Source organism: Cricetulus griseus, chromosome 2 (assembly GCF_003668045.3).
Source record: "Cricetulus griseus strain 17A/GY chromosome 2, alternate assembly CriGri-PICRH-1.0, whole genome shotgun sequence".
Taxonomy (NCBI): domain Eukaryota; kingdom Metazoa; phylum Chordata; class Mammalia; order Rodentia; family Cricetidae; genus Cricetulus; species Cricetulus griseus.
In genome coordinates, this window is record NC_048595.1 from 67098420 (window position 1) to 67124396 (window position 25977).

The 25977-nt window shown below is 36.9% G+C and overlaps 1 long non-coding RNA gene across 1 annotated transcript in view; it reads left to right on the forward strand.

Moving 5' to 3' along the window:
* Nucleotides 1–9021: 9021 nt before the first annotated feature.
* The window catches only part of LOC118238216, a 55574-nt gene continuing 38618 nt past the window's right edge, over nt 9022–25977 (forward strand). Inside the window, exons 1-2 of the long non-coding RNA XR_004767983.1 lie at nt 9022–9109; nt 11287–11418. This is a non-coding gene — a long non-coding RNA (uncharacterized LOC118238216). The remainder of the gene's footprint in view (nt 9110–11286; nt 11419–25977) is intronic.

Here is a 25977-nt window from a genome sequence, read left to right on the forward strand (position 1 = left end):
TAAAGAAAGCCAAGAAAAAACAACCAAACAAGTGAAGGAAGCACTCGAAACAGTTCAAGGCATGAAAGCTGAAATAGAAACAATAAAGAAAACACAAAATGAGGGGATGCTGGATATAGAAAGGCTGGATAAACACTCAGGAACTAAAGATATGAGTATAACAAATAGAATTTAAGAGATGGAAGACAGAATCTCAGTTGTTGAAGACTCTCTAGAGGATATACAGTCATCGACCAAAGAAAATCTAAGTCCAACAAATCCTTAACACAAAATATCCAGGAAATATTGGACACCATGAAAAGGCCAAACCTAAGAAAAATAGGTATAGAAGAAGTGAAGAAATATGGCTCAAAGGAACATAAAACATATTCCACTAAATCATAGAAGAAAACTTCCCCAACCTACAGAAGGATATGCCTATGAAAGTACAAGAAGCTTGCAGAACACCAAACAGACTGGACCACAAAAAGAAGTCCCCTCAACACATAATAAACAAAACACCAAACCTTCAGAATAAAGAGAAAATATTAAGAGCAGCAAAGGAAAAAGGCCAAGTAACATATAAAGGCAGACCTATTAGAATCACACCCAACTTTTCAATGGAAACATTGAAAGCCAGAAGGTTCTGGATAGATATCCTACAAACACTAAGGGAACATGGATGCTAACCCAGACTACTGTACCCAGAAAAACTTTTATCACTATAGATGGCGAAAACAAGATGTTCCATGACAAAACCAGATTAAACAATACATTTCCACAAATCCATCACTACAGAAAAATCTAGAAGGAAAATTCCAAGCCAACCAAGATAACTACACTCCCCAAAATATAGGCAATAGATAATCCAATTATACTAAACACAAAAATAAACAGGAGGAAGAAATCCACACACCATGACACCACCAACAATAAATCCAAAACAAACAAGTACAAATAATCAATGGACATTAATATGCCTCAATGTCAATGGTCTTAACCTGCCCACAGGCTAACAGAATGGATATGAAGACCGAATCCATCCTTCTGCTGTATACAAGAAACACACCTCAACTTCAAAGACAGGCATTACCTCAGAGTAAAGGGTTGGGAAAAGATTTTCCAATCAAATGGGCCCAAGTAACAAGCTGGTGTATCAATCCTAATATCTAACAAATTAGACATGAAACTAAAATCAATCAATAGAGATGAGGAAGGACATTTCATACTCGTCACAAGAAAAGCCCATCACGATGAAGTCTCAATCCTGAAAATCTGTGCCGCAAATATGAAGGAACCCACATTTGTAAAAGAAACATTACTAAAGCTCAAACCACACATAAAACCACACACACTTATAGTCGGAGACTTCAACAGCCTGCTTTCACCACTAGACAGTACCACCAGACAGAAACACAACAAAAATCAAAGGATCTAACACAACTTATGACCCTACTGGGTTTAACAGATATCTATAGAATATTCCATCCAAACACAAAAGAATATACCTTCTTCTCAGCGACACATGACACCTTCTCTAAAATTGACCACATAGTTGAAACAAAACAAACTTCAACAGATAGAAAATAATTGAAACAACCCTCTCTATCTTATTAGATCACCATGCTTTAAAACTAGAATTCAACAGCAATACAAATTGCAGAAAACCTACAAACTCATGGAAATTGAATAACACACAATTATACCATTCCTGGGTTGAGGAAGAAAAAAAAAAGAAATTAAAGACTTCCTAGAATTTAATGAGAATGTAGACACAACATACCCAAACTTTTGGGACACTTTGAAAACAGTGCTAAGAGGAAAGTTCATAACACTAAGTGCTCATATGAAGAAACTGGAGAATAGTCACATGAGAGAATTGACAGAACAACTGAAAGCTTTAGAGCAAAAAGAAGCAAACTCACCATGGAGGAGTAGATGCCAGGAAATAATCAAACTGAGGTCTGAAATCAATAAAGTAGAAACTAGGAAAACATTACAAAGAATCAATGAGACAATGAGTTCGTTCTTTGAGAAGATCAATAAGATAGACAAACCTCTATCCAAACTATCCAAAAGGCAGAGTGAGAATGCTAATTAACATAATCAGAAATGAAAAGAGGGATATAACAACGGACACTGAGGAAATCCAGAGAATCATCAGGTTATACTTTGAAAACCTATACTCCACAAAATTCGAAAATCTAAAGGAAATGGACAGTTTCCTGGATAAATATCACTTACCAAAATTAAACCAAGAATAGATAAGCAGTTTAAATCGACCTGTAACCCCTATTGAAATAGAAGCAGTCATCAAAAGCCTTCCAACCAAAAAATCTCAGGGCCAGATGGCTTCAGTGCAGAATTCTACCAGAAATTCATACAAGAGCTAATACCAGTACTGTACAAGTTGTTGCACATAATAGAAGCAGAAGGGATATTGCCAAACTCTTTTTATGAAGCTACAATCACTTTGATACCCAAGCCACACAAAGATACAAGTAAAAAAGAGAACTACAGACTGATATCCCTCATGAACATTGATGCAAAAATACTCAACAAAATATTGGTGAATCGAATCCAAGAACACATCAGAAAAATCATCCAATATGATCAAGTAGGCTTTATACCACTGATGCAAGGATGGTTCAACATAAAAAATCCATCAATGTAATCCAACTTATGAACAAACTGAAAGAGAAAAACCACATGATCCTCACACTAGATGCTGAAAAAGCCTTAGACAAAATCCAACACCCCTTAATGATAAAGATCTTGGAGAGAATAGGAATAACAAGAACATATCTAAACATGATAAAAGCAATATACACCAAACCAACAGCCAACATCAAACTGAATGAAGAGAAACTCAACGCTATTCCTCTAAAATCAGGAATAAGACAAGGATGTCCACTCTCTCCATATCTCTTCAATATTGTACTTGAAGTTCTATCTAAAGCAGTAAGACAAAAAAAGGAGATAAAAGGTATACGAATTGGAAAGGAAGAAGTCAAACTCTCACTATTTGCAGATGATATGATAGTCTATATAAGTGACCAGAAAAACTCTACCAGAGAAATCCTACAGCTGATAAACACCTTCTGTAAAGTAGCAGGATACAAAATTAACTCAAAAAAGTCATTAGCTATACTTTATACAGATGATAAATGCAATGAGAAAGAAATCAGAGAAACATCACCCTTCACAATTTCCACAAGCAATGTAAAATATATTGGGGTAACGCTAACCAAAAAAGTGAAAGACCTGTACAGTAAGAACTTTGATTCATTAATGAAAGAAATTAAAGAAGATACCAGAAAATGGAAAGATCTCCCATGCTATTGGATAGATAGAATCAACATAGTAAAAATGGCAGTGTTGCCAAAAGTAATCTACAGAGTCCATGCAATCCCCATCAAAATCCCAACACAGTTCTTCACAGACCTTGAAAGAACAATTCTCAACTTTAGATGGAAAAACAAAAAACCCAGTATAGTCAAAACAATGCTGTCCAATAAAGTGTCTTCTGGTGGCATCACCATCCCTGACTTCAAGCTACATTATAGAGCCATAGTTCTGAAAACAACTTGGTATTGGCACAAAAATAGACAGATAGACCAATGGAATGGAATTGAAAACCCTGATATTATCCCACACACCTATGAACAACTTATTTTTGACAAAGATGCTAAATCTATACAATGGAAAAAAGATAGCATCTTCAACAAATGGTGCTGGCATAACTGGATTCAGAGATCCAGAAGATTGCAGATAGATCCATATCTCTCACCATGCACAAAATTTAAGTGCAAATGGATCTAAGATCTCACCATAAATCCAGCCACACTGAATCTTCTAGAAGAGAAAGTGGGAGATACCCTTGAAGGAATTGGCTCAGGAGACTGCTTCCTGAACATTACAACAGTAGCACAGACATTGAGATCTTCAATTAATGAATGGGACCTTCTGAAACTGAGAAGTTCTGTAAAGCAAAGGACACAGTAAGACAAAACGACAGCCCACAGAATGGGAAAAGATCTGCACCAATCTCACATCTGACAGAGGGATGATTTCCAAAATATACAATGAACTTAAGAAGCTAGCCACCAAAACATGAAACAATGAAATTAAAAAGTGGGGTTCAGAACTAAATATAGAATTTTCAACAAAGAATCTGAAATTGCTGAAAGACTCTTAAGGAATTGCTCAAAATCCTTGGCCATCAGAGAAATACAAATCAAAACAACTCTGAGATACCACCTCACACCTTTCAGAATAGCTAAAATCAAAAATACCAATAACAATCCATGCTGGAGAGGATGTGGAGAAAAAGGAACAGTCCTCCATTGCTGGTGGGAGTGCAAACTTGTAAGAACACTCTGGAAATCAGTATGGCAGTTGTTCAGAAAAATGGGAATTAATCTATCTCAAGATCCAGCAATTCCTCTCTTGGGTATATATCCAAATAATGCATGTCCATACAACAAGGACATATGTTCTACCATGTTCATGGCAGCATTGTTTGTAATAGCTAGAATCTGGAAGCAACCTAGATGTTCCTCAACTGAAGAATGGATAGAGAAAATGTGGTACATTTACACAATGGACTACTACTCAGCAGAAAAAAGCAATGGAATCTTGAAATTTGTAGGCAAATGGATGGAACTAGAAGAAACCATCTTGAGTGAGGTAACCCAGTCACAAAAGACAAACATGATATGTACTCACTCATTTATGAATTTTAGACATAGAGCAAAATATTACCAGCCTACAATCCTCTTCACCAAAGAAATTAGGAAACATAAAGGACTCTAGGGGATAGATGCATGGACCCCATGAACAGGAAGGGGCAGGAACTCCTGAGCTTATTTGGAGCATGAGGTTAGGGGAGAGGGAGCTGCCAGAATGAGAGCATGAGAAGAGGAGCGGAGAGGAGGGAATGGAGGAGCAGAAATATTGAGGTGGGGGAAGAATAGAGTAGAGCAGGATGAGAGATACCATATTAGAGGGAGACATTTTAGGGCCAAGGAGAGATCTGACACTAGGGAGATTTCCAGAGACCTACAAGGATGGCATGAACTGACAATCCAGGCATGGTGGAGAGGATAACCTAAATGCCCTTCCCCTAAAATGAGATTGATGACTACTTTTTATGCCATCTTAGAGTCCTCATCCAGTAGCTGATGGAAGCAGAGGCAGACATCGACAGATATACATTGAACTGAACTCTGGAACTTAGTTGCAGAGAGGGAGGAATGAAAATCGAAGGGGTTGGTAACAGGCTGGTGAAACCCACAGAAACAGCTGGCCTGAATAAGGGGAACACATCGACCTCAGATGTTGTCTGGGAGGCCAGTACAGGACTGATCCAGAAACCTGAACATGGATGTCAATGAGGAGGCCTCGGCACTCTAGGGGGGCCCTGGTATTGGATCAGGATTTTTCCCTCATATAAGAAGGGACTTTGAGAGCCCATCCTATGTGAAGGGATGCACTCTTGGCCTGGACACATGGGGAAGGGCCTAGCCCCAGCCCAGGATGATGTGGTGGACTTTTCAGAGCCCCTGTTGAGGGCCCTATTCTGCCTTCGGAGTGGAGGGCAGATGGGGTGGGGAGAAGGTCTGGGATGGGGTAGGAGGGGTGAGGATGAGGCAAGGGAGTGAATGAGGGAGAAGGTATTGACATGTTTAACAAACTTGTTCCTAATTTGAACTAATAAAAAAAGAACTCTTCCAAATGACCAGTGATGCTATTTGCTTATTATTGAGCTAACTGAATTGTCATTATTTATACTTTAATGCTTTTATAGTTATTTGTGATATATAAACACATTTCATTAAAATATGTGTGTACAAATATACACACCATAGATGTCTTTTTCTTTCATCATTATTCTGAATGTATGGTTTTGTCTTTAACATTGTGTGGTGAATATATTCCCACACTAATTGTGATTGTGCAAACATTATATTAAACGTAAGTATGTCTCTCAATTTATTTACATTCTTCCATTGAGTTAAAAAAATAAGGGTTCTTTTACTAATATCTGTTGTGCATATATACAATCCTAAAACATTGGTAATATTTCCTTTGTTTGCATTGGCACTGGAGAAACGTAGCAGTTTTGGAAATACAGTAATATATGGCTGATAAATTTCTTTAAGCTTAAAATATATATAAATTTAGAAAAAATGTAAATTTTTGCTTGGCAAAACACTTCCCCCAAAATGTGAATAGTGGCTTTCCTTTTGCATGGCATTTAAACCCCTAGCGAAGATGAGCCTATAGGAAAATTGTGTTCCTTGTTCAGAATTGCCTTTGAGTTGCTGGATACTGGCACTGAAAGAGATTCTTGCCACTTTCTGGAAGATAACTGGCTTCTTTGTTTGAAGTCTATTCATTAAAATCAACATATCATGTTCTGTGATGTATTTTCAGTAATAATGGTATAAATTTTGAATATATTCCTGTAAAGTATTTAGATATATTTAATATTTATCATTTTTTGGTTCCACAAGTACTGAGGATGGGCAAACTACAAGAAAAATTGCAAGATAATATAATCATAAAAATGAAATCCATTCTGAAACCTAATCTGTTATGAAAATATGAACCACCAAGTCATCTATCAGCAAATGCAATATACAATTCTTGAAGAAATTTTCAGGAAAACATATTTTTTATTACTAGAATAAAACATCAATCATTTTGCTTATTCCTTGCCTGGCTGGAAATCATATGGCTTGCAAATGAATTTTTATTTTCTTTTGATACACTTGCTCTTACAAAGAATGTAGAGGACCTAATTATGACACCCGGGAAGAGGAATGCCAGGTGTAGATAGCGTTTTATGACTTTAGTGTCTATAATTAGATTACTAACCAGATTTTGCCAACTATTTTCTTCTTTTTCTCCTTATGTAAACACACTGAGACACTTCCATATTATTTCTTCCTCACAAACAGGAGCACAGACAGCTCTTGCTTCATCCTATTCATGAATATTCCTAGCCTCCATGCAAAAACTCTCTTGAATTTGTGCTTTAAAAGCATAAGAATTTATTCCGCATACAATTTAAATAACTTAATGATTAGTCAAGCAAGGTTAGCATATTGTGGTGGATTATCTTTATCTATCTATCTATCCATCTATCTATCTATCTATCTATCTATCCATCTATCTATATTCATCATCATCATCATGTATCCTTACCATCTGTCTATCATCCACATATGTAGCATCTATCTACACCTATTTATCTTTTCTAATATCTATCATCTATTAATCATCTGTCTATATCTATTTATCTTACCTATCTAACATCAATCAATCATTTATCATATCCATCCATCATATCTATCATATCTATCTATCTATCTATCTATCTATCTATCATCTAACTATCTATGATGACAAATTTAAAATGCCTTTCAAAATACAGGCAATTTTAGGCTCACAAGATTAACAGCTAATTGTAGAAAGCAGAGTGTTTTAAATATGACAAAGTTTGAGTTTGTTAGTACTTGAAATGAAAATGAAAATTTAAGATAATTTGCTGACACATATAACCTCTCTGAAATATCATTTTACATTCTTCAGCACAAATGTACATATTCAAAGAACAAGATGGAAAATATTTTTAATGTGGTGTCTTCTTATTGCCTCTCAGTGTGTAAACTAGAACCATTTTCTGCAAAGCTCTTGTTTCAGAGTGCAATCCCCATTTGACTTCTGTGTAAAATGCAGCAAACATTTTGGGTACTTGGATTTCACTTGCTTGTTATGCAAAGAATACTTGTAATTGACTGTTGAGTGAATAATGAATGTCATATCAATTCAGAGCACATGAATGAAGACTCTGTTTGTAAAAGTTCTGCTTTCTCCAGAAAGTGCAGACACAGGATCTTTCTTGGGCACTCTCCCTGTTGTGAACACAAACTTGCACTCAAAGACAAAGTGCTGGAGTTTGATTCCTTCTAGAAACAAAATCATCTTTTTTTTATTTATTCAAGTAAATATTTCAAAAAGCACAGTTTTCTATGGCACTCCACCTTTCATTAATATGTTTTCCAGAACAGTCCTTGTAGGTTAATTATATGTACTCAAAGTTGCATCCATAAAAAAACCAGGGGTATTAGTGTTATTAGCACACGATCTCACAGCAAACCTTATTCTTCTCTTTTACAGTCTTTCTTCCCCATTTTGGGCAATGACCCCTGAGCCTTAGGTTCAGATGTTGTGCTGTACATTCCTGTCTTTTAAAGAGTTTTATTCTTTTATATTTACTCACTTAAAATATAGCTGGAGACTGTCACATAACTTTTCAAAATAACTGGCATATTTTTCAACCATTTACTTTTACTTTTAAAAAGGTTCATTCATATTGTTTTGCCTGATTGTAATAATTAAGGTGCTCTTCCCATTTTTTTGATTACTGAGAGCAGCAGTATTTAGCATATTTGTAATTGAATATCTTAAGAAATTCATGTTTGGTTTTAATCATTTTCATTATTTTTTAGTTTTTTTATTTTACTAATACTGCTGCTTCCTTGTTTATAATGCTTACTTTGGGGAAATAGTGTTTTCTTTGTTCCTTAAGTGTCCTAACAAATGTATATTTACATATAGGGGTTATTGAAATGCACAAATACTGTTCACTAAATGAGACAGATATAAATCAAATTAAGAGTATTCCAAATAAAACTCCATGTCTACCAATGTAAATGTCAGTTGAGTTCACATGAAAATTCGAAATACCAACACTTACTGGTATGAGGGTTAACTTTTCTCATTCATTATGTATAGTGCACGAAAGACAAGCTGCTTAGAGGAAGGATAAACAAAAAATAGGAGGGCTGTATTGATATAAGGATGTCTTTATTCAGATAAACACAAGCTGCCGGAGAGAGTGCTCAGGCAGTAGGCTAGGGAGCCCAGAAAAAAGAGAGCCTCCCATGTCTGTCCTCTCTTTAAGAATTCCCCATGTCTCATCCTGAAACTCCCCTGACCACGCCTTTAGCGGCTCCTAGGAGGCGGGGCTACAGTGTCTCCCTTCAGGGTTGTATGCTTCCCAGGAGAGTAAGGAAAAGTAAGACATACTCAAGTGTGGGAACAATCACATGGAGGGAGAGTAAGTAATTCATTGCCCTAATATTAGCCATCTGTGTAGCTCTTTTGGTGGTTCTCGGGTTATATCTCAAAAAGTTGCTAAGGAAACTATCTCCCCCTCTTTTCTGATAAGTGTGATTATAGATAGGCTCGGAGGTGCCTGGAATGAGGTTAATAGAGTAATATCAGAAGTAAAATGCCTGAGACAGTAAAACCAAAAGTGCCCGTGTTTACCAAGGGATTTAGTACAGGTTCTTTCCTTATACATAGACTTTGGTGAGATTACTAGAAAATTGAAGTTTACAGCTGGGAAGGGAGAAAAACCAAATGAAATTATAGAGTAGTTGTTAATTGTGTGGCATTCCTTGATTCTGTACTAACAAGAGGCTTTAAATGAATTCCCTTCTGGGAAGGTTTCTCTCTTTTCTCATGCCCTACCACATATTTTCTTGTTTTTGCAATTCTATCCTCTTTCAGGTTACATTAGTGAGCCAATGAGCTTATTTGGTTTACTAACATATAATAGAGAGGAATAGCTGTATTGCTGCAAAATCACATCCCATCATGATTGTTGATGACCACATCAAATCTTCAACATGGAGTTCCCTTTTTAGTTAACTGTTCAGTTTGTATATATTTTGTTATCTCCCAACATCATCTATCATCTGTAGTTTCAGTAAAAGAGGCAGGAGCTAATAAGACCAAGATGCCCAGAATCTGGGGTGGTGTCTGTCTTCTCCAAATCTGTAGTACCCAAATAATATCCAGCAACTTATACTTGGAGAAGACATATAATATTCTAAGTAATATTCTAAGTAAACACATCTGGAAAAGAGAATGACATGTTTCCATTTATTGAAAGAAACATAGATGATGCAATTAAAGTGCAGTTGCAGAAATCAAACCAGTAGTACCCGAAGATGAAAGCAAAGGAGGAGGGTTGCAAAGGGCGTGAAGGAACACGAGAATAATATGTCAATCTATTCTTGTCTTTGTTTCTTTTTTTCTTTTGCTGTGATAAAAATACTCCTATAAAAACAACTTCAGAGAGAAAGAGTTTATTCTGGCCCACACAGTTGATAGTAAATCATAAGAGGGAAATCAAGGAAGAAGGAGCACAAAACAGCCGGTCAAATCATCCACACCAAGAATCAGGAGTGATGAATGCTTCTGCTGACCAGTTCTGTTTCTCTATTCAAATAATCTGGCATCCTAGACTGAGAATGGTGTCACCCAGCAGGGGCAGTTTTTCTCAGTTCATTTAAACACTAAAGATGAATCTCCACCTTGATGTCCAATGGCCCATCTCTTAGAAGGTTATAGATTCCATCAAATTGATAACACTAATCATCATAATTGTTTTAATTTATGTGACAGTTTTGTGTATTTAAGCATATAGCAAACCTTATCAAATTGCACATATTAAATAAATGAGTTTTTAATTGTGTGACATTTATCCTTCACTACAACTGCTTATGGGGAAGGAGAAAAAGTAATCTCATTATATATGTATATATGTACATATATATTCATATTCGTGTTTTTATTATTCATTAACACTTCTGTCTCAATCTTTAAAGCCTGAAAATACTGGTTTCTCACTTGCCCATGTAGAGAGCTGTGATGACCAAGGGAGGCTATATGAAAAACTATGCCTAGGTGTGAAGTGATATACAATCATGTATAAGCTGTTATGATGCCATTGATGCCCTAACCAGGTTTGAATACAGAATTCCCGAGGCACTGTTTTTTTATTTGTGTATTTGTATGTATGTAACTACCTCTAAGTGTTTGTGTATGTATATGTATGTGTATATATGTGTATATGAGTATATTATGAATGAATGTGTATATATATGCATGTATCTATCTTTTACTGTGTATGTATATTTGTATGTGAAAGTGTATGTGTTGATGATTATGTGTGTGTGTGTGTGTGTGTGTGTGTGTGTGTGTGTGTGTGTGTGTGTGTGCATGTGTATTGACATACATTATAGATTATGGAACAACTGGGATGAACCATTCTTCAGAAATGTCTCAAAACCCCAGGTTTGAATAAAGAAGAAACATGTATGAGAAGATGATCCATGCCATTCTTCTATACAATGATTCTTTAGAGAAAGAGTTCATAACTTAAGAACTAGATAAGCAAAACATGACAAAATAACAACTATGCTAAAAATATTTCTCTTATCCAAGGTAATTCCTGCCCAAGGTAAACAGCCCCTGGGATTAACTACATAAGACATACACAAGATGATGCCAGTTACAAATTCCAGCAAGAATACGGAAGGAACTACAGAGGCCTCAGCCCAAGCTAAGGAGCTTTTGGTAGTTGGTGGTTGCTAGGGTGGGAAAGTTGCTTTTCTTGGGAGGTGTGGCCATTTGTATGTTATCTATACCCCTACAGGTAACCTCACATCTATGTACATATGCACAGCACTAATCAGATCATTGGGGAAACATAGATAAATACAAAAGGAGAACATTAATTTAGGAGGTTGATGTGTTGTGGGAGGAATACCCCAGGAGAAATTGGATGGAGGAAACAGAAGGTAGATAGGCTCAAATTGTGCAACTTATCTGTGTTAGGTTATTTTCAATTGGAAAGTTCTAATAAATTAAAAAAAATGACTGGAATCATGACTCACTAAACATAGCCTCATTGTCATACAGGCTTCTCTCCTAGAGATGTATGATCTTGCAAAGTTAGCAGTGTAGCTTCTACCCTGGTTTCTTTTTCTTTTTCCTCCATTTTCATTTAAATTAGAAACATGATTGTTTTACATGTCAATCCCAGTTCCCTCTCCTTACCCTCCTCCTCTGCTGCCCCCCCCCCACTAACACCCTACCTATTCCATACACTTTCTGCTCTCCAGGGAGGTTGAGGCCTTCCATGGGGGTGTCTTCAGAGTTTGTCATATCCTTTGGGATAGGGCCTAGGCCCACCTCCATGTGTCTAGGCTCAGAGAATATCCCTTTATGTGGAATGGGCTCCCAAAGTCCATTCCTCTCCTAGGGATAAGTACTGATCCACTACAAGGGGCCCCATATATTTCCAAGGTATCCTCACTGACACCCACATTTATGGGGTCTTGATCAGTTCCATGCTGGTTTCCCAGTCTGGGGAGCAAGAGCTCTGCCTTGTTCAGGTCAGTTGTTTCTGTGGGTTTCACCAGCCTGGTCTTGACCCCTTTGCTCATCACTCATCCTTCTCTGCAACTGGATTACAATTCAGTATTTAGCTGTGGGTCTACTTCCATTAGCTACTGGATAAAGGCTCTATGATAGCATATAAGTAAGACATCAATCACATTATCAGGGGAGGGCATTTAAGGTAGCCTCTCCTCTGTTGCTTAGATTGTTAGTTGGGGTCATCCGTGTATATCTCTGGACATTTCCCTAGTGCCTGGTTTCTCTTTAAACCTATACTGGCTCCCTCTCTGATGGTATCTCTTATTTTGCTCTCCTCTATTCTTCCCCCCATTCAACCTTCCTGCTCCCTTATGCCCTCCTCACCCCTTATCTTCTCCCCTTCTCATTCTCCTAGCTCCCTTCTCCCCTCCCCCCATGCTCCCAATTTGCTCAGGAGATCTTGTCCTTTCCCCTTCTCCACTGGACCATGTATGTCTCTCTTAAAGTCCTCCTTGTTTCCTAGCTTCTCTGGCTCTATTCTAGTTTTGGTTTCTTGAAAAACAAGGCGAAAATCTGTGCCTTATCTGTGCCTATGAGTTTTGAAAGCAAGAAGCAGACAGGAAAGTAAACCCAGAACTTGATATGGCAGATACTTGCAGATATTGACATTTCTTGAATCCAGACAGCAATTCACCTCAGCAAGTTGCATGGGTGTTGTTTTCTTGTTGGGGCAGTTTATGAGTGTGGTTGTGATGGAGCAATCCTGAGTGAGTGGAATGAGGACAAGACACTGTAAAAATGGTTTCTGCATGTACCAAAGATTCACATTTCATAACTTGTAGAGTGACTGAATACTGAAAATGAGTAAGAGTAGACATAAATAGAGATTTCTAGTTAAAAGGGTAATGGTGAAATAGATTGCCCTCTAATATGAAAAGAAAGTAAATATGTAAACAATGACAGCATATGATTGAAGCTAATACGAGAAAAGAATAAGATGAGTATAGGTAAAACGGACACAAACTTGCTAGTGGAACCTTAATTATGGTACATAAACAACACTGATATGTATCTGTAGGTCATGCCTATCTATCAATGATCTACCATTCATCTTTCCATGTGTCACTGTCATCTATCTGTCTCTTTCATTACATCTCTATTTCTCCATCTTTGACTGTCTCTATCAACATATCACCTACCATATCTCTTTTTCACTTATCATCTATCTACCATCTATCTATCTATCATCTATCTATAATCTACACATGTATGTGTCATTAATCTATCACCATTAGTTTAGTAAAAGACATTAAGATAAAAAAGATACAAAAAAGAAAATTGAATGTTTATGTAAATTATCAAAGGCAGATGCTTGAAAAGTTATTTTATATAAATAGAAATTAAGAATAACTAGTGACACACTGGATACGCAAAAATAACCGCAAGTTCAGGAGAGATTTGATGTTGTGTTGTCATGACCCTTAATTTCTCTGTAAACATGATCATTTTTACCCACCTTTTTGAAATTTTCCTGTTGTTTTAAATCTTTCGGGTATTGAAACTTGATTATTCTCATTAACATAGCTTTGGATAATTCAAATTATGATTAGTTTTTCCTTCTTATTCTTAATTTTCTGGGATCCTGTTTAAATTGCATCTCCCACTAAACTAGGCACTTCTCACTTAGCCACACTTGTGGTGAGTTTCATCTTCACTGCTTCTCTCAATTGCCTTGGTTTTTCAAGTCTTTTAACTGGATTGTTTCCTTCTTCCTTTGAGTGTTTATACATAACTCTTTATGTATATCTCATACACTCAAATTCATTTCCATTTATTTTATCCCTCAGCCTGACCTGTAACTTATTTTACTTAGAACAACTTCACAGCCTAAATCAGATAGACAAAATATTCTCTGATGTCTACTCCATATCATTTTTTCATTTTCCAAGTGCAGATGGAGTTTATGGCATTGTAAAGGAATGCTAGAATAAGACAAATTTTATTTCAAGCCCAAATATACCACTGCTAATTAGGCCCTTTTGATAGGTGACTCACTTGGGAGATGGCTTAAACTTTTAGAAACAATCAACCTTAGTTTGGAACAAATGGTAGCACAGAGTTCTCATATACACTGTGTCCACCCATGTACAACCTCTCTTCTAAAGTTGTGCACCAGAATGCATGTCCTATCATCAGTGAACCTATGTTGGCAAGGTTATCATCCAAACGTCGAGGTCTCTATTAGGTTTCAGAAGATATTTAGGCACTATGGTGAATGCACGGTAACATGTGTCCATCATTGTGCTATCATAACAGTACTTTGACTTCCTCAGAAACTATGTGTTTCACCTATTCGCACCATCCAACTAATTAACTCCTGCATCCTGCTGTCTCAGCCTAATCACTCCTGCACACCTGCTGATGCTTCTATCTCCAGTTTTGTGGTTGTTTTAAAATTGAAAACTGTGTGAAAACCAGTCCAGATTGACTTGTTTTCACTTAGTAACACACACAAGGTTTCTGTATGTCTTTACATAGCTTAATAAATGACTTCTTTTTGTTGTTAAGTAACATACCTTTCTGTGAACTTGCAGGAGTTGATTTATGCATTTACCTATTATAGGCCATTTTTTGTGGTGATTTTTTTATTTAAATTAGAAACAAGCTTTTTTGCCATGTCAATACCAGTTCTCTCTCCCTCTGCTCTCCCCCTGCCCCCCCACAACAGATCCCCTTTCTGCTACCCAGGAGGGTGAGGCCTTCCATGGGGATCTTCAAATTCTGTCATATCATCTGGAGCAGGGCCTAGACCCTCCCCCATTTGTCTAGGCCGAGAGAGTATCCCTCCATGTGGGATGGGCTCCCAAAGTCCATTCCTGTACTAGGGATGAATACTGACCCACTAACAGAGGCCCCATCGATTGCCCAGGCCTCCTAACTGACATCCATGTTCAGGGGGTCTGAATCCGTTCTATTCTGGTTTCCTAGCTATCAGTCTGGGGTCCATGAGCTCCCCTTTGTTCAGGTCAGTTGTTTCTGTGGGTTTCTCCAGGCTGGTCATCACCCCTTTGCTCATCACTCCTCCCTCTTTGCAACTGGATTCCAGGAGTTTGGCTCAGTGCTTAGTTGTGGGTCTCTGCTTCTGCTCCATTAGCTACTGGATGAAGGCTCTAGGATGGCATATAAAGTAGTCATCAATCTCATTATCAGGGAAGGTTATTTAAGGTAGCCTCTCCACTATTGCTTGGATTATTAGTGAGGTTCATCCTTATAGATCTCTGGACATTTCCTTAGTGACAGATTTCTCTTTAAACCTACAATGGCTCCCTAGGATATGAGGGAACAGGAAGATTGAGCAAGAAAAGAGATATCATAGGCCATTTTTGAAAATTGGTAATAAGGTCTTTTAAAACGTATGTGAGAAAACTTTCCCATTGTTTCATTAAAGACGCTTAATTACTATATTCTCTAACACATTTAGTTTTGCAAGGAACAACAAACCATTTAAAAAGTGAATATGGGCTGGGCATTGTGCCTCATGCCTTTAATCCTAGCACTTGTGAGGCAGAGGCAAGATGGTCTCTGTAAATTTGGGGCCAGCTTGGTCCATGTAGATAGTTCCAGGACAGCCAGGACTATGTAAAGTGTGCTAATACTCCCCTAAAATATAGAAAATATAATTTTTTGTCTGTTTCAGCAATGGACAAAATTTCTCTTCTTCACTTCCTTCTGGCACTTGATGTCAATGTGTTCATCTCAGTGTATGAACAGTGGCCATCTCAAAATTATGATTTGCAACTGTAACAAATGCCAGAAGTTCATTTACATGGTTACTAATCATTTGCATGTCACATTTCATGAGTTGTCTGTTCAAGTCTTTAGTTGATTTTTAAATGTGGTCATTTGATTTTTATTATTACAGTCTAAGAAACCTTTATATACCTTAGTATGTGTACTTGGAACAACAATACTTTATAAAACATGTCTTTTGTAAATATTTTCTTCTAGTCTGTGGCATGTCTTCCCATTCTCTGAGCAGGAAGAATTTTTTAATTGAAGAACTTCATCATATTAAATACTATTGACATGTAAGGTACCTCTTGTGTTTTACCTAAAAATGTCATAACCATAACCAAGGCAGGTGAGGTTCACTTTTATGTCATTGTTTTTGTCACTTTATGGTTTTGTGAATTACTTTTTTGCTTTTAATCCCTCTATACAAATAAAATATTCATTTTATTTTACTATGTGCATTTTGTCTTTACGTATGTGCATCACATGCATACTTGCTCTTTGCAGAAGTCAGAAAATGGTGATGAATTCCCCAGGAACTGGAGTTACAGAAGGTTATAAACTGCCATGTGTGCTGGGAGTCACAGGCAGTGCTCTTACCCATTGGGCCATCTCTTCAGCTCCAGCCCTTTTGACCAGTGGTTATTTTTGTTTGTTTGTGTCTCTGATGTTTTTTTATTTGAATTAAAAAAACAAGATTGTTTTACATGTCCCAGTTCCCTTTCCCTCCCCTCCTTCCCTACTACCCTCCCCCCAACTAAAACCCTACCTATCTCATATCCTTTCTGCTCCCCAGGGAGGGTGAGGCCTTCATGGCAGGTCATCAGAGTCTATCATATCTTTTGACCAGTGGTTCTTAATCTTCCTAATTCTGTGACTCTTTAATACCATTCCTGTTTGTTTTGACACCAACTGTAAAATTATTTTATCGCTTCTTCATAACTGTAGTTGTGCTGCTGTTATGAATTCTAATGTAAATACCTGATATCTGATATGGAAACCCCAAAGGGGTCTTTATCTATAGGTTGAGAACCAATGCCTTAGACAATTTCTGTGAATACTTGTTATATCTATCTTCCTTAGTTTCTTTATATGTGGATCTCTATTACCATTAGTTGAATAAATGAATTTTTTGTCCCATTGTGTTATTTCAGCATATTTTGTAAAGATCAGCTGAATATATTTCTGTGGGTCTTTTTATAGAAATAAATTTTGTTTCATTGATCTAGTTGTTGATTCCTTTGTCACTACCATACCTTTTCTTTATTTCTCTCCATTTTTTATTTAAATTAGAAATAAGATTATTTTACATGTCAATTCCAGTTCCCTCTGCCTCATCTCTTCCCCTGCCCCCCCCCAACTAACACCCTACCTATCCTATACCCTTTCTGCTCCCCAGGGAGGGTCAGGCCTTCTATAGGGAGTCTTCATACAGTTTAATTGCTGTTATTTTTCATAATTCTTGAAGCTAGGTAGTATCAGTATTCTAAATTTGTTGTTTTAATGGATTTTATTGGCTGTTAAATGTATTTTGTCTTTTAATGTATGCTTGACAGCCAATTTATTACTAGTCCCATAACATTATGCTGCATTTTGGATTGTATTAAATCTATTCACAAAGTGTAGAGGAACTAATATGTTAAGAACGCTGGGTCTCCTTACCCATGAACACTTTATGTTTCTTCTTTTATCTGACTTATCTTTGATTTTTTCCACCAGATTTTTGTATCATTTCTCAGATGGCTCTCAGAAATATTTTGTCAGATCAGGTCTGGGAATTTATTTTGGGGATGTTTTGCTACAAATTTGTAAATTTCTTTTAAAATGAATTTCTGTCTCATTTCTTGTTTAGGAAATTGGTATTAACTTTGTGTTCTACAATCTTGTTTTATTTTCTTATTAGTTCTAGAATTAGGACTTTTGATTTTATGATTTACTACAAAGATGTGGTACAGTCTGTTTAATGTTTTCCTTTAAAAACTCTACACTTTTATTTCATCCTCTGTGGTATTGCTTTAGGTGTTTTTTTTTAGAATAATGCTGAATAGACAAGGGAGGGGAACATACTGCATTGCTCTTGGTCTCAGTAGGGAAATCCAACCACCAGCATTATGTCAGCTGTAGTTTTGGTGTTATTGCCTCTGTTCATCTTATTTTCATGTATTTTATTTTTTAAAAATTTTTTGTAATGCCTATCTGGTTTTAAAATTAGAACATTGCTGACTTAGGAATAAGTTGATATTTTTCCCCTGCTATTTCTTCTGATAACTCCTTTCATTTCAATATATTCTGTAAAATTAATCAATTGAACCCATATGGACCTAGAGTTTTCTGTTTTTAAATCTTATTTATAAATAATTTAATTTTTTGATATGTAAGTTCAGTGAATATTTTTCTTTTTCTTCAAATATTCTGAAAAAAAAAACCACAGAAAAAGAAAAATATTCACTGAACTTACATTACAGCATTAAATATTTAGATTTAAAATTATTTACAATGTTCATGTACTATTTTTTTAATGTTCATGAGGTCAGTTGTGACACTTTCTTTGTCTTTGGTGGTATTAGTAACTTGTATCTTGTTTTTCTTGGTAACTCTTGATAAAGTCTTATTAACTGTAAAATTTTACAGTAATACTTGGCCTAAGTCAATTTTTATATTATTTCTTATTTTCTTTTTTTATAAGCAAGCTTCAATTTTTTTTTATTGGAGTTTATCCAAGACCTGGCAGCCAGCAACTGCTCCTCAGTCTGGTTAAGGAGAACAGCTCTGAATCCCTCTCTTGGGCCTCTTTTTCTTCTCTCTGTTTCTGCCTCATATTTCTTTTTTTATTCATTTAATCTAGAATCAATCTTATTTTAGATATCAATCCCAGTTTCTTCTCCCTCCCATCTTCCAATTCCCCTCACCGACCCCCCCCATCCCATCCCACATTCGTTCCCCAGGGAGGATGAGATCTTCCATGGGGGATCTTGAAAGTCTGTCATATTTGGGGTAGGCCTAGGCTGAGAGACTATCCCTCCATAGGGAATGGGCTTCCAAAGTCTATTCATGCACTAGGGATAAATTTTGGTTCCACTGTCAGAGTTCTCATAGATTGCCCAGACCTCCTAACTGGTATCCACATTCAGAGGGCTTGGTTTGGCCCAATGTTGGTTCACCAGCTTTATGACTGGGGCCTCTGTGTTCTCATTTGGTCAGGTCATCTGTTTATGTGGGTTTCTCCAGCATGGTCTTGACCCCTTTTGCTCATCACTCCTCCCTCTCTACAACCAGATTCCAGGAGTATGTCTCAGTGCTTAGCTGTGGGTATCTCCTTCCACTTCCATCAGCTACTGGATGAAGGCTCTAGGGTTGCATTTAAGGTAGTCCCATTATAGGGAAAAGGCATTTAATGTAGCCTCTTCACTATTGCTTAGATTGTTAGTTGGGGTCATTCTTGTGGATCTCTGGACATTCCCTAGTGCCAGATTTCTCTATAAACCTATAATGGCTCCCTGTATCAAGGTATCTCTTTGCTTGTTCTCCTATATTCTTCCCCCGACTCAATCTTTCTGACCCCTCATGTTCTCCCCCCTCCTCTTCTCCCTTCTCTTTATCCTACTTCCCTCCCCTCTGCCCCCCATGCTGCCAATTTGCTCAGGAGCTCTTGTCCCTTTCCCCTTCTATTGGGACCATTTATGTCTCTCTTAGGCTCCTCTGCTCTATGTGTAATATCCATATATGAGTGAGTAAATGCCATGCTTGTCTTTCTGTGACTAGGCTACCTAACTCAGGATGGTTTCTTCCAGTTCTATCCATTTGCCTACAAGCTTCAAAATTTCATTGTTTTTTTCCCCAATTGGGTAAATGTACCACATTGTCTCCATCCATTCTTTGGTTGAGGGGCATCTAGTTTGCTTCCAGGTTCTGGCCTATTACAAATAATGCTGCTATGAACATAGTGGAAAAGATGTCCTTGTATGAATGTGCATCTTTTGGGTATATGCCTAAGAGTGGAATTGCTGGATTTTGAGGTAGACTGATTCCCATTTTCATGAGAAACCACCATACTGACTTCCAAAGTGACCCCACAAGTATGCACTCCCACCAGCAGTGGAGGAGTGTTCCCCTTTCTCCACATCCTCTCCAGCATAAACTGTTACTGGTGTTTTTGATTTTAGCCATTCTGACAGGAGTAATATAGTATCTCAGAGTTGCGTTGATTTGCATTTCCTGATGGCTAAGGATGCTGAGCACTTTCTTATGTCTTTCAGACATTTTAGATTCCTTTATTGAGAATTCTCTACTTAGTTCTGTATCCCACTTTTTAATTGGGTTAGTTGGTGTTTTGGTGACTAGCTTCTTGAGTTCTTTGTATATTTTGGAAATCAGTCCTCTGTCTGATGTGGGGTTGGTGAATATCTTTTCCCATTCTCTGGGATGCTGTTTTATCTTGCTGAATGTGTCCTTTGACTTACAGAAGCTTCTCAGTTTCTGTCACTGATTTCACATTGACTGGTGTCCTTTGAGTTTTCTAAATTTTTGTTAACATTAGAGAATGTCAGTCATTATTCCTTTAGGAATATTCCTTTAGTCATTCCCTCTCCTCTCTTTTCCTATTTCTTTCCCCGTTCTTCCCACCATCACATGCTGTACCAACTGTAGATGTCCCAGATGTCTTACTTTTCTTATTGGAAAAATTGCTGTTGCTATTTTAATGAATCCATTAAAGATATTTTTTATTTCTTTTAATATTTAAATATTTTTTACTTATTTATTTTATGTGTATGGGCATTGTGACTGAATGAAAGTCTGTGTACCATGTGTGTATCTGGTACCCCAAAGAGCCAGAAAAGGGCATTAGATATCCCTAGACTAGAGATAACAAACAGTTATAAGCTACCATGTGGTGCTGGCACTTGGACCCATTTCTGGAAATGTAACTATTGCTCTCATCTACTGAGCCATCTCTACAGCCCTTTTTTGTTGTTCTGTTTGGTTTCTTCTTTGATCTTTAGTATTGCTTTTAACGTTCATTTAGAAATTATATCTTTACACTACTCATCACTTTATATTGTCTGCCGTTTTCCTTCTCTCATTCCTTCCTGACAAACTTCCTGTTTTTTCATTTTCATTTATTTCTGATTTCTTTTTTTTCCACTTTCTACCCAATCCTTTCTTCCTCCTCCTCCTTCTCCTCCTCCTCCTCCTCCTCCTCCTCCTCCTCCTTCTTCTCCCCCCCATTTTTTTGTTGTTTTTTTGAGACAGGGTTTCTTTGTATAGCTTTGGAGCCTATCCTGGCACTTGTACTTTAGACATGCTGGCTTCAAACTGACAGAGATCTACCTGCCTCTGCCTCCCGAGTGTTGGTATTAAAGGGGTGTGCCTAAAACACCCCACCAAATCCCCCCCATCCTTTCTATCTCTTACTTTCTTTTGTTAAAGCTCATAGTTTACTTATCAGGATTTTTTGAAAATACTAGTCTGATAATGCCAACAGTACCACCATGTCTAATTCTGACTTTCATGCCTGTTCCTGCTTTTGAAACCAATCCCTTTTCTTTTCCTCTTTAGTAAGCCCTGTTTTGATAGTCAGACATGATGTACTAAGTGAAGGACTGTAGGTGTAGTGGGGAGGCTTGAGAGTGCATTTTACAACCTAGATTTGCTGTTATTCTTGATGAGTCTAAATTCCCTCACCAGTGCTTCATATTTTTTACCCATGTGTGGAACAGAATATTTAGATGGTCTTGTGAAGTCAGAGGAGCCTGATAATACTTTAACCATGTAGACAGATGCTCCTGACATCAGGAATTTTAAGACAGAGTACTCTGATATAATTCCTTAGGGTCCCACTGTCCTTAACACTAACCTTGCAAGAATCATAAGGGATTTGCCTATACCATTTCCGGGGAGTACATGGGTTCTTGGAAAAAAAACCATGGGCTCTCAAATGAACAGGGTTCCTGGGGAATTTTTCTCTCAATCTTGCTCACATTGATTTCCTATCAGAACCAAAATGCAGTTAAACTGGTTTCTTCTACCCTTTCATAAAGTCAGAAAGAGGTTTCTGCTCCTGATTCAAGATGTGTCAAAAATATTTAAGTGTAATCATAGCAAATATATAGGCAAAAGTTTTTGAGTATGATCTGGAAACATATTGATCGATATTGTATTTGACTTACATGAATATATTTCTAAACTCAAGCCTTAGCATAAACCCTTCAAAAATTTAAAATAATATACACACATATTTATGAATATACTAATTATTATAAGTACCACATGCTCATATATAAAAAGTATCCAACTTAGTTTCTAGCATTACAAAGTTGCTCTCACTATTTTTATAGTTATTTCCCTTATGTGAAGTAGCAGTACCTATCATAGCACTCACATTTTAAATCCAGTGACATATGCCTATTGTCACTTTGCTTCTTCAAATGCCTGCTTTAAAAACGTGAGTTGCTTGTCTGACTTCCTGTCAGCTCATTTCTGCCTTTACACTGCTTGTTAGCAATCATATCAGAATGTGAGATGACAAAAGGGCTAGGCAGAACCCAAACTGATCTAGTGCTGTAATTATCATAAACTGCTAAAAATGCTCTGAGAGACAGTGCATGAGCCCTAAGGGGGAGAGAGAATTAGGTCTAGACAGAGTGTATTCGTTTGTTTCTTCCAGGAAATTGCCTTCTCAGAAGGTTAAATTGAAAATTGTCTTAGAGTATTTACAATTCATTTCTCTACCATAATGAACATATCAAGTCTGAATTGCTAGCACGATATTGGACGGGTCTCCTTGTTTCCCCTACATATTCCTTATCTCCTTTCAAGTATAAGGGACCAGTGTAAGTTCAGGCCAAGATTAAAGGAATTTGGCAATTAAAACACACAAACAGAAAACAGCACTGCAAGTTACAAATGTTTGGATTTTGAGGATAGTAAACTGTAAGTTGACATTTTAGGGGGAGGCCATTGCAGTTTTTTTCCCTTGCTTGCTCATCTAGTCTCATAAGGGAGTGTAGAAATTAGGTTTCCTTTTGTCTCATAACTTCCAGATTGCAGAAAGCCTGCCACTCTGTCTTTATTCTGTGGTTCTCTAACACTCTTTTGGCCATGATGACATTAAGTATCAAGATCTTTCTAAAATTTTTCACATTGTTCTTCGGGCCCACGAATTTCTCTCATTTTTTAAACTAGTGTCGATTATAATTAATATCCACAAAGACAGAAAATAATGTGTCTTATAATTTAGGTGGTACAAAAGTGACATCCACAGAGTTAATGACTTACATGATATTAGCATGCCTATTCTTTATTGCCTTGGCAATGAATGTTAATTTTCAAAAGGGAGCAGAGCTGTTTTGATTTATTTTATGCTTGGTTAATATCCAAGACAGGTGGGGGCACTGATTGCCACCTTTCATCATGTGGAAGCTATAAAAGTAACATAAAACTGGGGCAAACACAAAATCTGCCTGTATAAACACTACAGTGCATAGCCAAGACACCCTAACCATCTCCAGATGCCCCTGAGAGTACAGAGAGCACCTTTATCTTCTGGACATACCTGAAGTCACTGGATTTGAACAAGGGTAAAGAATTGAGTAGGGCAAGAAAACCACAAGAGTTGACTTCAGAGAAGACATGATTCTTTATCTATATGTGAAAAGCAGTTGCCATAGTGGCTTACAATTATAATGGAAGCAGATTAAATAATGGGAGACTGCTAAGGAATCATTAAATTAACAATGTAAATGCTATATAAATAATTGTATGTGCAACAGTAACAAGAGAAAAACCTTGTAAATGTTCAGCGCAGACTATTTTTTTTCCTCAAATGTTATTATCTCATTGTTGTTTGATACTGTGGAATAATCTTTTTGCATACTGTGAATATGTATTATTCTCATTGGTTTAATAAAGAGCCAACTGTCCAATAGCTAAACAGAGAAAGGTTAGGCCAGAGAGCCACACTGAGAAAACACTGGCATGAAGGAGGGCTGAACCACCAGTAGACCCAGAAGAAGCAGGATATGCAAATGTGGTACTGAAAAAATAACTGCAATGTGGTAGTGTAGATAAGAAATATGCGTTAATTTAGGATGTGAGAGCTATTTAGTAACAAGGCTAAACTATTGACTGAGCATTTATAATTATTAAAAAATCTCTGTGTGGTTATTTGGGGATCCAGACTTTTCAATGAAAACCCCCACCTACAGGTTGAACTCATAGATATTGTACCAGCAGATAGAGAATGCCACTTTATATTTAATTTCCCACTTAAAACAACAGCAAAGAAAATGTATTAAGTTAATTCAGAGGAACATAACTAATGGAAAAGTTTTATTAAATATAGGTAGTTCAACAAAGGTTGTCTATACTAGATAGGGACTGAGAACCCACTATCCGATCAGACTTCAAGGCTGGGTATCTCAGAAGTCCTAAACTGATGCTGAGGCCGTATGGATTCCTGGAGATTGACTTATTTCAGTCCATATTAGAAGTCCAAAGAAGGAGGATTCTGATGTCAGTGGTGGATGCTTACTATGCTAACAATAACAAAAGGATAGTCACAGTATCCACCAACAAGAGACAATGGCTGACATGAAAAAGCAGCACAGATTTTGCTTTGGACCGCTTTATATCTAGGCTGCTGCATTGAGCTGCTATACACTCTGGTGGAACTCTTCTCCCCTCAGATGATTTTTTCTAGACATGTTCTCATATCTCAGTCCAGAGAAATATCTAATTTGATTTCAGAATGCTTATTAGCATATTGAAAATACATGAAAACATTTGAAAATGCTTTACTCTCATCTGAAAGAAAAATCTAATTCAAAAGACAGCTATATTTAAAAAGCAAAATGAAAAAAATTATATATTGACTTTAAAAAGGTAAGTTAGTAAATAGCATGAATAAGACAAAATTTATTTAAAGATCAATTATTAAAGGTATAATTCATGGCCTCAAGTTATGTTATATAGCCATAGTGACAAAGATAGCATAGTCTTGACAAAAAACAGACATAGATCAATGGAATAGAATAGAGGATTAAGATATACATCCATATAGGAGCAGAAACCAAAGTTTTGACAAAAATGAACATACTTTGGAAAAAGTACAACTTCTTTATTAATGAGTCTTGGAAAATCTGGATATGAAGTAGAAGGAAACATGGATTATGGAGGCTCACAGAGATCAGGGAGTCTGCAGGAGTCTAACCTAAGTCCTCTCCATCTATGTTGTAGCTGAGTAGCTTGATGTTCTTGTGGGATTCCTAACAGAGGCTTCAGGGGCTGTCTCTGACTCTTTTGCATACTTGTGGGAACCTCTTCCTACTGGGTTGCCTTGTCCAGACTTGATGTGATGTGCCTGGTCTTACTATAGTTAGTTATGTGAAATTTGATTGATGTCCCAGGGAGGTCTGTTCTTTTCTGAAGAAAGGCTGGTCAAGGGGATGGGGTGAATCTCAGGAAAAGGGAGAATGGGGCAGGAGAAACTGGAGGCAAGAGAAGGAAGGGAAACTGCAGTTGGGATGTAATATGTGAGAGAATAATAATAATAATAATAATAATAATAATAATAATAATAACGATAACAATAATAATGAAGCTTTTGCCACATAATGGAAACTATATAGTGAAACCTACTGGTAGGACAAAGTGCTTTATAGCAGTATGTCACACAAGGGTTGGACATCATGATAAATAATGAACTATAATAAACATCAAAAAATTCAAATAAATGGGGTAACCAACTGAACAAACAGTTCTCAAAAGAAGAAATGTGTATGTTCAATAAATATGTTTTAAATATCCAACATTCTTCGTTATGAGTGAAATTAAAATTGCAACTAATTTGAGATTCTCTCTCACTCTAATCAGAATGGCTCTCATCAAGAAAACAAATGACAACAAATGTGTAAAGAGTCATTCTTATTCACTGTTATGGGAGTGAAACCTGGTGTTGTCACTATG